Below are 12,469 nucleotides of genomic sequence, written 5' to 3'. Positions count from 1 at the left end.
AAGGGCGGTGTTAGGTGCCTGTGAAGTGTGTCTCTTTTGGGGGCTGTAAGGTATATCGCAGGTGTGTGGTAGTGAATCGTGTGGTGTGGAGAAGGATTGGTCTTTGGCTGACAGCTTGCCGTGTGAAAGTTTTTTTTGTGACGGGTTACCGTGTGAAAGTTTTTTTTTTGCTGGCCTTTTCTGATACGTTGTGGTGTGTGGGGTTGATTCTCGAGCTGTGATTGTGTTGAGCTCGTACGGCGGGTCTCAGCTGGGCTGCAGTAAATGGGTTTGGTTTTACAGCGTGCTGAAAAACCCCACTGCCTCTGGGGCCTTTTCAGACTGATGCCCCCTCTGCCTCAGTTAGTCAGGACTGGTGTGGCTTGTTCAGTGGAGCACCAGGGTAAAAAACTATCAAAGACCAAACCGCTCTCACAACCGCTCACTTACTCACAACCGCTCACTTACTCACAACCGCTCACTTACTCTCAACCGCTCACTTACTCTCAACCTCTCACTCACTCTCACAACCGCTCACTCACTCTCACAATCACTAGTTCACTCTCACAAACGCTCGCTCACGCTCACAAACGCTCTCTCACGCTCACAACCGCTCGCTCACTCTCACAAACGCTCGCTCACTCTCACAACCGCTCGCTCACTCTCACAACCGCTCTCTCACGCTCACAACCACTCACTCACTCTCACAATCACTCGTTCACTCTCACAAACGCTCATTCACACTCAGAACCGCTTGCTCGCTCGCTCACTCACTCACTCTCACAACCGCTCACTCACTCTCACAATCACTCGTTCACTCTCACAATCGCTCACTCTCACTCAGAACCGCTCACTCACTCTCACATTCACTCACTCACTCACTCACAACCGCTCACTCACTCTCACATTCACTCACTCACTCACTCACAACCGCTTGCTCACTCTCACAATCACTCGTTCACTCTCACAAACGCTCACTCACGCTCACAACCGCTCGCTCACTCTCACAGTCACTCACTTACTCTCACATTCACTCACTGACTCACAACCGCTCGCTCACTCTCACAACCGCTCTCTCACTCTCACAACCGCTCGCTCACTCTCACAAACGCTCACTTACTCTCACAACCGCTCACTCACTCTCACAACCGCTCACTTACTCTCACAACCGCTCACTCACTCTCACATTCACTCACTCACTCACAACCGCTCGCTCACTCTCACATTCACTCACTCACTCACAACCGCTCGCTCACTCTCACAAACGCTCGCTCACTCTCAGAACCGCTCGCTCACTCTCAGAACCGCTCGCTCACTCTCACAACCTCTCGCTCGCTTGCTCACTCACTCACTCTCACAACCGCTTGCTCACTCTCAGAACTGCTCATTCACTCTCACATTCACTCACTCACTCTCACAACCGCTCACTCACTCTCACAATCACTAGTTCACTCTCACAAACGCTCACCCACGCTCACAACCGCTCGCTCACTCACAGTCACTCACTTACTCTCACAAACGCTCACTCACTCTCACAACCGCTCTCTCACTCTCACAATCACTCGTTCACTCTCACAATCGCTCACTCTCACTCAGAACCGCTCACTCACTCTCACAACCGCTCACTCACTCTCACATTCACTCACTCACTCACTCACAACCGCTCGCTCACTCACACAACCGTTCGCTCACTCTCACAACCGCTTGCTCACTCACTCACTCTCACAACCACTTGCTCACTCTCACAACTGCTCACTCACTCTCACATTCACTCACTCACTCACTCACAACCGCTCACTCACGCTCACAACCGCTCGCTCACTCTCACAATCACTCGCTCACTCTCACAATCACTCGCTCACTCTCACAATCACTCATTCACTCTCACAAACGCTCGCTCGGTCTCACAACTGCTCACTTACTCTCAACTAGGCAGGACAATGGAGATGATGATGATGGTGATGATGATGATGACTGATGATAATGATGATGAATATGCTGCTGATGATGATGATGATGATGATGATGATAATAATAATAATAAACCTTAGTTGGAGACTGCATTTCTTGCATTTTGCAGAGCCTTACACCTTAAAAGTCTTAAAAACAAATAACACAGAATAAAGACAAACATTGAGTAATGAAATGGTACTGCCGGTAAAATGGTAACGAAAATGCTGTTGAAAGCAAGTTTTTTTTACATGAGATTTAATGAGATTATAAGATGACTGGAACGGCTGATGTCAGTTGATGCTTGAAGCTGAAGGAGTCCCTGTGCTTAGCTTGATAGAGAGCTGTCTCAATCCTAGAGTCTCCTGGGCACCTGAAAGTGGAAATTACCGTTTGTGTGTCTGTTACAAATCTATTGTGTAAAGCAGGGGTCTTCAATCTTATTCAGAAAGGGCCGGTGTGGGTGCAGGCTTTTGTTCCAACCAAGCAGTCACACACCTGATTCTACTAATAAAGATCCTTTGCAAAGACTCTAGTGGTTGATTAGTAGAATCAGGTGTGTAGCTGCTAGGTTGGAACAAAAGCCCGCACCCACTCCGGTCCTTTCTGGGTAAGATCGAGGACCTCTGGTGTAAAGGTCTACCGCCAGCACAGTGTTGTTCCATGGCCTGTGTAAAGGTCTACCGCCAGCACAGTGTTGTTCCATGGCCTGTGTAAAGGTCTACCGCCAGCACAGTGTTGTTCCATGGCCTGTGTAAAGGTCTACCGCCAGCACAGTGTTGTTCCATGGCCTGTGTAAAGGTCTACCGCCAGCACAGTGTTGTTCCATGGCCTGTGTAAAGGTCTACCGCCAGCACAGTGTTGTTCCATGGCCTGTGTAAAGGTCTACCGCCAGCACAGTGTTGTTCCATGGCCTGTGTAAAGGTCTACCGCCAGCACAGTGTTGTTCCATGGCCTGTGTAAAGGTCTACCGCCAGCACAGTGTTGTTCCATGGCCTGTGTAAAGGTCTACCGCCAGCACAGTGTTGTTCCACGGCCTGTTTATGCAGTATATAAGCTTACGTTCCCTCACATGTGAGGCACGCAATTAGTAAGATGCATATAAAACATTTATAACCAAATGTGAACAGTGCCTGTACATTATTTGAACTTCTTTTCTAAACTGAGATTATACTTGCTTAAGGTACATTTTTGAATGTATTTATTCGCTGCTCATAAAATAGTAAAAATAATAGCTCAGTAGTTAATTGAGCAGCCATTTTGCTGTAGTCGGGGGAACTGGTTTCTCTCTAGCTGCATTGATTTCTTCCTGTAGTTGTGGTGCAGTTTTATTATGGTTGCTTTTGCTAGACACCACAAGATGTTTGTCTACAGCCTCCTGAACTCTGTGGTCTTCTCCTGTTAATATTATTGCCTGTCAGCTGGAACCTTCTAAGCGTGTGCTGAACACTGCACCTGGGAATCTTAAGCTTCTTTGCAATTTCTCACAGGGAATAGCCTTGCCACAATATGTTTACATGGCCCCCACTCGTCTAAACCTAACACCTTCTTTGCTGCCTTATTACCTGGAGCTTTGGTTCCTATTTTACTTATGCTACAGGCCAGTGGTACATGTGGCATCTTTAAAAAAAAAAAACTCACGGTAGATCAGATTTCTGTCAATGTAACTACCCCTCCACCTCCCTTCCATTCTCCATTTGCAAAATGACTGGGTAGACTACTAGACTTTCCATAATTTGTTTTGTCATGTCTAAGATTATTTTTGAGAAAAAATAATTGTTTTGTGTTATTATAGATAGAACAAATGTTCATATTTTGGTTTGTTATTCAATAAATGTGCATATATTAACTAAATTCTGCTCTACATAAGGTTTTAAAAAAAAACAATAAAAAAACAGGTAGCCTAATAGTAATGATTGAGTAAATTTCGGTAAGTAGTTTTACAAGAAGAACGGTTTACCTAACAGTGAGTGTCTGTGACGGTGGGTGGATGGAAAAAAGGGTGGGGGGGGGGGTTGTTATTAGCTTGCTGTGTGGGGCTTGGCATACATTCATGCCACAGTGGAAAGTGGCCATGCGGGGGGAGGGGGGGGGGCAGCTGCCATTACAACTTCATTTCTATCTCCTGCTGCATCATACTGATAAATTGTGCAAATTATATGGAAAAATAGTCGATTTTGCAACTAATTTTATTGCAAATGTGCATTATTTGCATGCATTTGACTACTTTGTTTAAATTAATTTTTCTATACTATTGCCTTTTTATCAAATATCTAGAAGCAATTGAGTCAGACAGAGACTGATGTCACTTTGAGGTGATTTATTTGGAAAGGGAGAACTTTTGAGAGGCTGTTGTACAAGCCAGTGTTCTCTTATCACGCTGTCTTTTTTGATCAGATAATATGCTTGCATTTTGTGGGTTTTGAAAAGACATTTTTTACAAGGTGAACTAAAGCAACTGTAGCAAATTTGATAAAGGCCTTTTTCTTTACGGTTATTGTTTTCTGAATTCATGAAACAGCTTGTTAATTAAATTAGTAGAGAGCAAGAGGAGAAAAAATGATTGTGACTGGGGCAGACTGCAGAGCGCTTTGGTGTTGGTGTGCTGTTGGAATGCATATACACGCACTATATGATCAAAAGTATCTGGACATCCCTTGGTTATACCCCTTAGTTCCAGTGAAGGCAAATCTTAATGCTGCAGCATACAGTCCCATTCTGGACGATTCTGTGCTTCCCCGACAGTGGGGAAGGCCCTTTTCTGTTTCAGCATGACACTGTCCCTAGGCATACAGCGTGGTCCATATAGAAATGGTGTGGAAGAACTCGACTGGCCTGCACAGAGCCCTGACCTCGACCCCATCCAGCGCCTTTGGGATCAGCGCCCAATCAGTGCCCAAACTCACTAATGCTCTTCTGGCTGAATGGAAGCAAGTCCTTGCAGCAAGCATCTAGTATAAAGCCTTCCCAGAAGAGTGGAGGATGTCATACCAGCAAAGGGTGGACCAACTCCACATTAATGCCCATAATTTTGGATGAGACGTTGGGTGTCAGGTGTCCACATACTTTTGGCCATGTAGTCTCTGTGGGGAAACACTGAACCACGCCTGTGCCGTGCTGTGCTAAGCTGTGCCGTGTTGCGTTTGCAGGTAATGTGCTCTGCACCTGTACATTTGTCTATCAGACAGGACTCTGTTAATACCATCTGACAGCTTGACAGCTCCCCGGGCCCTTGCTAATCAGTGTCCAATTGATGAGAGACCCATCGATGCCCCGCTAGGCTATGGTGGCCTGGAGGGATCATACGTGCACTCTGCTACGTGGTTTCCTGTGGTTAATGTAATCATGCACTATGAAACTGCACTGTCAGTGCCTAGCACACAGATTCTGTACAAGCCTGAGGGACAGGCCCTGAATCTCTTCCATCTTCATAGCTACCTGAGGTGGGTTACGGTAGTTATCTGGCGCTGCGCCACTGTGCACAGCGTCTGTGGCATTGTGCTAAGTCACCCCCAGCGGAGAGACAGAGCCCCTCAGCAACGGGGAGATTATGGGGCAGAGGTGGCTGTTTGGGGGGGGGGGGGGGGGGGGCTGGCTGTGGATCTGGGGTGGAAGTCCCCTTCCATGCCGACTCTGTGTGTGCACAGAATTTCACTCAGCCATGAATGTGTGCTGAACATGTCAAAAGGGAGAGAGGGAGAGAGATAGAGAGAGAGAGAAAGACAGTGAGAGAGGGATAGAGAGAAAGAGGGATAGACAGTCAGACAGACACACACACACCTAACATCACTTACTGATTTTTTTCATAGGCTTGGCCCTTTTTTTTCCTTTTTTTTAAAATAACGAATTCATAGTCTAGCATTCGTTGTATATAGTTGTATCCTGTAACCACTGCTTGGGCAACACAAATGCCTATATTTGAAATGCCAATAAAGCACTTTGAAATTGATAGAGGGAGAGACAGGGAGAGAGGCGGAGAGGGAAGCCGGGCGAGAGAGAGGGAGAGAAAGACGGGAAGACAGAGAGAGAGTAAGACGCAGTGAAGGACGCAGTGAAGGCCGCAACTTCGTTCTGCGGACGCCTGAGTCTGAGTCAGGAGCATTGCCCCGGGATTGGCCCGTCGTCTTACTGAGGAGAAAAAACACCCTTTAAAATAAAGTTTTCAGCTTGCCTGTGAATTTAGATATCATTGTAGAATTTGACCACAAGCCTATTGTTTTGAAGCTGGGATAAAATTGTTTGATTTACATTTTATGGGAATTTGTCTTCATGCATGTTGATTGAGTGAAATCAAAAAAAAAAAAAATGACAACGGCTGAAATCTGTTGTTATTTATTGTCTTATGCATATTTCTGAATAAAAGCAGTCTGTTTTATTCAGAGATATGTATACGATAATATTAATACAATGTAAAATTGAGTACTAGTACAGTATGGACTTTTTTTCACCCTCTGGTAGCACAGGTACTGACTTGCCGAAATTCTTGGTAATTTCTGTTTTTCGCTGTCTGACAGTGTGGTTTGGCGCCCTGCTGCTACGTGCGCATTGGTGGGGCTTTTTCAGAAACACAGTTGCCATGGCGAATTTGCGGGGCCTCCCGCCAATGACGTTTCCGCTGCCACCGAGCCCTTGCCCGCCATTGGCCGCTCCCTCTGTGAGGTGGGGGGGGGGGTCGCCTGTTGCAAGGTGTGAGTGAGCGAATGGAGAGAGGGAGAGAGACAGAGGGGTGGAGAAAGTAGGAGGGAGAGAGTGGGAGAGGGATAGAGCGAGAGGAGGGGAGTGGGAGAGGGAGAGAGCGTTGGGGGGTGGCGGGGGGGGGGGGGAAGCTGTCTTTACTCATATTCCCGCTGTCCCAGTGTACTCCCGGCCCACAGACCCCATGCGGGGACAGGCTCCAGAGGGAGTCTTGCTGTTCCTGGTCTGCCTGCTCATTAATAATGCATGCGCTTGGGCATGATGAAAACCCTGCTGTGGCTGTGGGGTAGAAGTCTCACTCGGAGAGGCTCCAGAGCCGGTGTGGGTGATGCCATGTTTAAGTGCTGCTGTAACTGTTGCCTCACTCAGACAGTCACACCCCACCTCAGCACAGCACCAAGTTACACTGAGCTGAAAAAAACGACCCCCTTCTCCACCCTGACCCCCCTTCTCCGCCCTGATCCCCCCTTCTCCGCCCTGATCCCCCCTTCTCCACCCTGACTCCACCCTCCCCCTCCCTGACTCCCCCTTCTCCACCCTGACTCCGCCCTCCCCCTCCCTGACTCCCCCTTCTCCACCCTGATCCCCCCTTCTCCACCCTGACTCCACCCTCCCCCTCCCTGACTCCCCCTTCTCCACCCTGACTCTGCCCTTCTCCACCCTTCTGTACCCTGACCCCCCTTCTCCACCCTGACTTCCTCCTTCTCCACCCTGATCCCCCCTTCTCCGCCCTGATCCCCCCTTCTCCACCCTTCTCCACCCTGACTCCACCCTCCCCCTCCCTGACTCCCCCTTCTCCACCCTGACTCTGCCCTTCTCCACCCTTCTGTACCCTGACCCCCCTTCTCCACCCTGACTTCCTCCTTCTCCACCCTGACTCCCCCTTCTCCACCCTGATCCCCCCTTCTCCGCCCTGATCCCCCCTTCTCCACCCTTCTCCACCCTGACTCCACCCTCCCCCTCCCTGACTCCCCCTTCTCCACCCTGACTCTGCCCTTCTCCACCCTTCTGTACCCTGACCCCCCTTCTCCACCCTGACTTCCTCCTTCTCCACCCTGACTCCCCCTTCTCCACCCTGACTCCCCCCTTCTCCACCATGACTCCGCCCTCCCCCTCCCTGACTCCCCCTTCTCCACCCTGACTCCGCCCTTCTCCACCCTGACCCCCCCTTCTCCGCCCTTCTCCACCCCAACTGCCCCCTTCCCACCCTGACTCCCATCCCCCCACCTCCACATCTCCCCTCTCTATCTACCCTATATTTTCCTATCCCACCTAAAACATTCCTCTCTCTTCCGGTCCACACGTTTCAGTTTGAGTGATGCAGGACTGCCTATTGCAGGGTGTTACAGCCTGACCGCCACACGCTCTTTAATCACTGCTGGGGGTGTGTGTGGTGTGTGTGGTGTGTTTGTTTCACGAATCCCGACCTTTTCTTTCTTCACACTCACTGTCTCTCTGGATAAGGGCGGCAGGTAAATCTCTAAAATGTTAAACTGGACGCGTGCCCCGTGGTTAATTTTACTCAGGACTCTTCTCCGGGGTTCGTAACGACCTGAGTCTGAGTGAGGCAATGAGTGTGCATGTCTGTGCACCCCGAGTCGCCCGGGGCAACTGAGCGGGTGGCGGGCGGCGGGCAGTCCGCGGAGCGGGGTGGTGGAATGGAGCGGGGTGGCGGAGGCAGAGCAGGGTGGTGGAACAGGGTGGCGGAGGCGGAGCAGGGTGGCGAAACGGAGAAGGGCGTGGCTGTTGTTTTTGTGGATAATGCTGCGTATGGAGCTCACTCACCCAGGCACATATGGGGGCGGAGACACAGACGCCCCCCAGAGGCTGGATCAGGCTCTGCCAGGACGAGAGGGCAGGGGCCCGGGCACCAGCACCAGCGCCAGAGACAGGGGGAGGGAGAGGGGGAGGGGTGAAATCTGTTTTGACATTTCTGCGTGTGTGTGTGTGTGTGTTCGTGTGCTCATACCTGTATCTCCCGCACTGAGGCTGTGTATATGGTGTGTGTGTGTGTGTGTGTGTGTGTGTGTGTGTGTGTGTGTGTGTGTGTGTGTGTGTGTGTGTGTGTGTGTGTGTGTGTGTGTGTGTGTGTGTGTGTGTGTATGGTGTGTGTGTGTATATGTGTGTATGGTGTGTGTGTGTATGAGTGTTTGGTGTGTGTGTGTGAGTGTGTGTGTCTGTATGTGTATGTGTGTTTGGTGTGTGTGTGTGTGTGTATGGTGTGTGTGTGTATGTGTGTATGTGTATATGGTGTGTGTGTGTATGAGTGTTTGGTGTGTGTGTGTGTGTGTGTGTGTGTATGTGTGTTTGGTGTGTGTGTGTGTGTGTATGGTGTGTGTGTGTGTGTGTATGTGTGTATGGTGTGTGTGTGTGTGTGTGTGTGTGTATGTGTGTTTGGTGTGTGTATGTGTGTGTGTGTGTGTGTGTGTGTGTGTGTATGTGTTTGGTGTGTGTGTGTGTGTATGTGTGTGTGTGTGTGTGTGTGTATGTGTGTTTGGTGTGTGTGTGTGTGTGAGTGTATGTGTGTGTGTGAGCGTGTGTGTGTATGTGTGTGTGTGTATGGTGTGTGTGTGTGTGTGTGTGGTCTGGTGGGTCTGGATTAGTGTCCCTTGCAGTGAGTGCAGGACTGACTCTGTGCACTGGAGGCTTTTATGTAAATACAAGGCAAGGGTCACTGATTCCTGTGCATTATTACTGCTCTCTCGGTTAGCAAACCCCTCCCCCTGTCCCAATACCCCCCAGCCCCCCCACCCCCCGTCCTCCCGGGGGTGTTCTGCAGATGTGCTTACATCACGTTGCCCTGGTGCTGTCGTCAGAGGCTGTTTCTGGCTCGCTCAGGGACAGTGGGGGGGCGGGGGGGATAATGCATGCCTGTGAATGCGTGCCTGTGAATGTTTGCCTGTGAATGTGAAGCTGTGAATGCACACCTGCGAATGCGCAGCTGTGAATGCGTGCCTGTGAATGCGCACCTGTGAATGTGTGACTGTGAATGCGCAGCTGTGAATGTGCCTGTGAATGCGTGCCTGTGAATGCGTGCCTGTGAATGCGCAGCTGTGAATGCGTGACTGTGAATATGTGCCTGTGAATGCGCGCCTGTGAATGCGCAGCTGTGAATGTGTGCCTGTGAATGCGCAGCTGAGAATGCGCGCCTGTGAATGCGCAACTGTGAATGCATGCCTGTGAATGCGCAGCTGTGAATGCGTGACTGTGAATATGTGCCTGTGAATGCTCGACTGAATGCGCGCCTGTGAATGCATGCCTGTGAATGCGCAGCTGTGAATGCATGACTGTGAATATGTGCCTGTGAATGCGCGACCGTGAATGTGCGCCAGTGAATGCGCAACTGTGAATGCGCAGCTGTGAATGCGTGACTGTGAATGAGCAGCTGTGAATGCATTTGTGCGCAGTCGTATGCTGCACCCTTCTGCAGCGGCTGTTCTCCTCTCTGACTGGCTGTCCCAGAAGGGGTAGGGTGGGGCTGGGGGGCGAAGGGTGTGGGTGTGGGGGTAGGGGGTGGGGGGGGGGGGGGGGTTCGTTTGGGGTTTTTATGGCACAGAGGGCTTGGAGCGTTCAGAACGGCTGTGAGCATGCTCATGGCGTTGCCTGGGAAACAGGATTATTATGACTTTATCATTATGACTTTATTATACCCCCTTTTGTCTTTGGAGTTTTCACAGACACACACACACGCACCCATACACACACACAGACGCGCACACACACCCACACATTCACACACACACACGCATCCACACGCGTACACAGACACACACGCACACACACACACACATTCGCACACACACGCACACATACACACACACACGCATCCACACGCGCACACAGACACACGCGCACACACACACATTCGCACACATACACACACACACACACTCACATGCAGACAGACACACACATACACACACACACACATACACACACAATTTCCCCATCATAGCACACTTGCGGTAGTGGAGATGTTGCGCCGGTGTTACCTGAGGGCGTGTGTGACTGTACGGCAGTTATCGTGGTTAAACGCAGAGGAAATGACCAAGTTCCCCACAGCGGCTGGCGCCCGTGGTTCTGAGGGAGAGGGGCCTGTGTGAATATCAGCCTGCTCCTCTGTCCCTGTGGCCAGTAACCACGGACACAGCCTGCGCCTCGGCATGCTACACTGAGCACATCAGCAATAAACTTCCCTAATGACACCAGTATTTAGGGCATAGCCAGTGGAGCGCTCTCAACTCTGTCCATCTCTCTCTCTCTGTCTCCCCCCTCTGTCCCTATACCTCCTCTCCGCCCTCTCTCTCTCTATCATGCTCTCTTCCCCCTCTCTCACCCTTCTGTCCCTATAACCCCCCCCCCCAATTCAATTCAAGTTGCTTTATTGGCATGAAATACAAATGTAATTATTGCCAAAGCATACATATAAATAACATGTAAATAGTCATATTAAAATAATAATGATAAATGTTGTAATATATAACAATAACAGCAACAGAAGTAAATCAATAAATATGTACATGTTTATATGGGGTGGGTGGTCACTCACTGTCCCTCAGGTTATGACAGGCTGAAATGAACTGTGCCGCAATTGGGGCTGTTGATCCTTCCCCTAACAGAATTGCACATTTCTCTTCTTTTCATAGGAAAATAATATTATTTATAATTTGGGGTAATTTGTAGAAATATTTCTTTCTAATTTGTAATTATTTTGTGCAAGTAAGGAGGAAGTGCATCTCTGTGTCCACCTCTCCTGTCTTACAGTGACCACATATTCGCTCTTCTTTTGGTACCCATGAGTTTTTGTATCTGCCTATTTCAATTGCAAGCGTGTGGTCACTGAGCCTGTACTTGGTCAGGATCCGTCTCTGCTTTGTATCTCTGACAGAGAAGAGATATTCTGCCAGTGTGTATTTTCTATTTAGGGCCTGATAACAATTCAGTTTATTTTGGGATTGTGTTTCTTTGTTCCAAAGGTCCAGATAGTAGTTTTTGATGTGTTTTATAATTTGGTTGACTCTAATGGGCTGTTGTGAAGCAGTACTGCTCTGAAGCTGGTTTGTATTAGTATGTGTTAATGTTAGTCTAGAGAGGTTCAGAACCAGCTAACTGAGGTGATACGTTTCTGGGCTGAGCTCTTGGGTTTGGAGTGCCAAGAATTGTAAGGAGTTTGTTGGAATCATTTTTAGATGTTCAATAAAATTTAATGCCCTTTTTTTAATTCAGCCCTGCATGCATCGTTAGGGGCATTTCTGTGTACTTGTAGTATGTTTTTACAGAATTCTGCATGCAGGTTTTCAGTTGGATGGTTCTCCCACTTAGTTTAGTCTTGTTGACTGAGTGGACCCCATAGTTGGCTTCCATATAGCATGATAGGCTGGATGACACTGTCAAACATTTTTTACCAGATTCTAATAGGAATGTGTATTTTATGGAATCTCCTTTTAATCGCATAGAATGCCCTGTGGGCTTGTTCCTAATGCATTCACTGCTAGACCAAAGTTCCCTGATGCACTGATTTTTAGTCCAAGGTAATCATAGCTTAGTGTGTGTTCTAGGGTAGTGTTTAGAGTAAAGGAGGTATCTGCTTTCCTGAGATCTGGGCTTTTTTTTTGGAAGGTCATAATCTTCGTATTTTTCAGATTTACTGTCAGGGCCCAGTTCTGACAGTATTGCTACAGCAGATCCAGGTTCTGCTGTAATCCTTGTTCAGTGGGTGACAGCAGGACCAGGTCAACTGCATAGAGCAGAAATGTAACTTCTGTGTTGTTTAGGCTGAGGCCAGGAGCTGAAGATTGTTCCAGTAACACCGCTAACTCATTGATGTAGATATTGAACAATGTTG

At 49.0% G+C, this 12,469-nt stretch overlaps 1 protein-coding gene across 6 annotated transcripts in view; it reads left to right on the top strand.

Moving 5' to 3' along the window:
- The window catches only part of arhgap9 (Rho GTPase activating protein 9), a 54,877-nt gene that overhangs the window by 4,521 nt on the left and 37,887 nt on the right, over window positions 1-12,469 (top strand). The window lies entirely within an intron of this gene.

The sequence above is a fragment of the Anguilla anguilla genome, chromosome 13 (genome assembly GCF_013347855.1).
Source record: "Anguilla anguilla isolate fAngAng1 chromosome 13, fAngAng1.pri, whole genome shotgun sequence".
NCBI classification, from domain to species: Eukaryota; Metazoa; Chordata; class Actinopteri; order Anguilliformes; family Anguillidae; genus Anguilla; species Anguilla anguilla.
Note: the sequence above shows the minus strand (reverse complement) of the source record. Positions and strands in the feature narration are given on the sequence as shown.